This window comes from Pongo abelii, chromosome 10 (assembly GCF_028885655.2).
Source record: "Pongo abelii isolate AG06213 chromosome 10, NHGRI_mPonAbe1-v2.0_pri, whole genome shotgun sequence".
Classification (NCBI taxonomy): domain Eukaryota; kingdom Metazoa; phylum Chordata; class Mammalia; order Primates; family Hominidae; genus Pongo; species Pongo abelii.
Window position 1 is genome coordinate 8,838,379 of NC_071995.2, and position 3,368 is coordinate 8,841,746.

Sequence of the window (3,368 nt, forward strand, 5' to 3'; positions counted from 1 at the left end):
CTTGAGCAATTTACCTAATCTTCCAGAGCTTTAATTTTCTCATCTGTAAATTAAGGATTAAAAACAGCTAGCAGAAAAGGTTATTGAGTGAGTTGAATGCAATAATGCATATGAGGCCATGAGCAGAGGCTCTAAGTATATTTTGAATTGTTTTTCCCTTTAGGAGTTTTCCCAGGTACCTGGCTCTCTGGGCCTAGGACACATAATCCCAGAAGGTATAAATCTAGTGTTTGGTCCCAACATGGTTTTGCTCCCTAAATACTGAAATAGTAGACAAGAAGACACACTTGAAGCCCGAAAGAGGTAAATTTAATATACAAAGAAGGGAATACTCTTTGTCATATAAAATAATAGTAAGTTCACTAAACTAATTAATGCATAAACTCAACTAAATTGTGAGTTAATAAGGTTGTGATGTAAACTGAATAAAACATAAAGAGTGGTTTAGTTCTATTTGGTGATCACAAAAATATATTAGTTACTAAGGAAAATTAATAATAACTTGTGCTATGTGTCAGGTCCCAATGTGAAGTGCTTTACAGACATCGCACTTATTTCCACCAACTACCAGGTGTTATCCCTGTTTTACTGAAAGCAAACCAAAGTTAAGGAAAGGTGCATAACTTGCCATCATTATAACTGTCAATACTGATGAAGAGTATGTTATCGTCAGTCTTATGCTCCTTAAGGATGTGGGGGTACTTCTATATCTTTTGCGGGCAATGATGGATGGAATATTGGGCTGAACCAATTACTATGTTAATTTTAAACTTCTGCTTGAAGAAAGGATCTATGGTAGGTATTAGTAGCAAGAGATGAGAGGTATCCTTATATCTTTTAATTTCATATTCTTTTCCTATGACAGAAGGGCAAGAATCTAGGAAATTAATTCAGTTAACTAATATTTATTGGACATTTTCTATTTTCCAGGGATTAGGAAATATCCCTCTTTTACATTTATCATTTAGACTTCAATTTTCTTCACTGAAAACTGAAGGGCTTAGTTTTAAAGTTCTTTTTTTTTCCTTTAAATATCTAAGAGCCTATAAATCCACTCAATCTTCATTTTCTCCCAACTAGACCTTAAAGTGGCATGCAGAATTATAGTGAGACACAGGTGGGCTGTGTATGGTGGTTCACAGCCACAGTTGGTGGTGGGGAGAGTAAAGGTTATGATTGCCTTTTTTCTCTACTTCTTCCTATCCATATTTGCATAAAAACATGGTCACACATTCTTACTTGATTACTTGTAGAAGGACACATTCCAAAGATACTAACACCTTTAGGGTAAAGGACATCTCTTCCTTCACAATTTATTGCAGAATGCTGGGTTTACAGGAGAAGCTTGAGGAATGCTTAAACAATGTTCAGTTGATATGAAAAGTTTTATTAGCTTACCTTCTAGTCTATTTGCTTTAGTTGCTGCCAAACATCGACAGCCTTTCAAATGAGGATCCTTCCTTATTTAGAGAAGTTTGCAGGAGGGCTTCTATTTCTATACACCGGATTAAATGCTTTTCCTTCTCACCTGTTTAGGCTAATGGCCTTCAGTGTTATGCAGAGTAAAGACATTCTGTAGCCTCCATTCAGAAAAACCATTTTGTTTGAAAAAGAAAAGTCTAATTCCAGCAGAGTCATTAAATGAAAATGAGAAACTTTAGAAAAATTAAAAAAAAAAGTTGAGTATTCTCTAGGAAACACAAATTGTTTGCTGTTTAGACCGAGATAAGTTCTTCAATGCCTGCTCTCAAGCTGATTTAGTCTATGAAAATGATTTTCTTATGGATGGAGGTTTTCCTATAACTTTACTTTGCTGTTGATCAATTTCTTTTTTATACTAAATCTTTTTTGGTGGAAACTGTTTAGACCTATGACCTCAGAATACTGGCCTGACTTGGAGAAAAATGAACTTGAAAAGAATCCCGTGATATATGGAGCACACACCTTTACATATAAAAATTAAACTACTGGCCCATAATCAATATAGCTCGCCTCATGATAGATTATTCTCAGGCTAAATTTATAACAGGCACTCAACAAAAGTATTCATCGCTTATCCCCTAACATTATCTAGTAGCTGTAGGAGCCGGTGACTCAGTAAGCACAAAAAAAAATCTTTAGGGGTGGAATGTAACTATATGCAGTAGCGGTAATTCTGCTCCATTTGTAAGGAGGGTGAAATGCGATATGGTCATGTACCCTCTTGGTACACAAGTTCCATAGGCTATAGAAAAACAAGTCCATACCCTCTGATATCTGCATTCCTTATTCTTGTTATAGCTTACAAATCTTCTTTAGACACTTAACAGTGATAATTCTCCCAGGGAAACTAAGGAAGCTCATGAGTCATGTTTCTTGACTTTAATGTTGTATAATCTGAAAATTATCTATAGATGCTTTTTTTTTCATTGGTGCTAGCAAATTCCGCCTAGGCTCAATCAATATCCATTTCTAAACTTCTGCAAGAAAGCTTTAACTGCTTTGACATGCCAAAAATCCAGGTGTGAATTAAACAACGAATGCTTTACCTCGTTTTCACCACTAGTTCTACCAGTCAGAATCTTTTCAACTCATCCTTAGCCAATGCCTGTCATCCACGGCCTGGCAACACACCCTTTCACCTCCTCATACCCCGTGTCTTCGCTTTTCCAGTCCTTTGGCTGCCCTCCTGTTTCCTCCCTCACATACCTGTCTGACTAGTTCCTAGAAGTCTGGCAGAGGTTGTTCTCCGATTTTAATCTGGCTGCCACAAATTAAAGAGCTTGGAGTCCAAATACTCCTCTCAAAGCAAAATCTAAATGGATATATTTATAAGCAAAGATAACACTTCTGTTTTTTTCTCTATAAACAAACCATGCATGGTTTTCTCCTTTCTTTTAAAGGAGAAAAAGAAGAGTGGATTGACAGAGAAAATAACTGTTTAGGATAGAGGTTAGGAAAAGACTGTGAGAGCAAGAGAAAAGGCATCAATCCCAGTTGTTAATCCACGAGGCATCCCCCAGACCCTTCTGTAAAGGTTAATGAAGGCAGTAAGGCAGTTATCTTTGTTTCGTGCACTGATGCAATCCAAGCTTCCACGGTTTAGCACATAGTAGGCGCTCTATAAATATTTATTGAATGTTGAACGATGAGAGAATTATTAAAAACCGGTAAGTTGATATCATAAATACAACGACAAAGGCTCCCCTATCAAATGTTCAGTGTTCCCAGAAACAGCCCCATTGTTCTACATCTCTTTATACTCTGGCCTTTTCCCGTTTTTGTCATTCGAACTCATATACATATTGAAATCGAAGCACACACAAATCCCTGAAATGACAAACTTAAATGCTATCCAAAGGAAGTTACATTAGGTTGCTGCTTTGAAA

At 36.5% G+C, this 3,368-nt stretch overlaps 1 long non-coding RNA gene across 1 annotated transcript in view; it reads right to left on the reverse strand.

Moving 5' to 3' along the window:
- The window catches only part of LOC129049046 (uncharacterized), a 64,598-nt gene that overhangs the window by 59,637 nt on the left and 1,593 nt on the right, over positions 1-3,368 (reverse strand). The gene's annotated exons all lie outside the window — the stretch shown is intronic.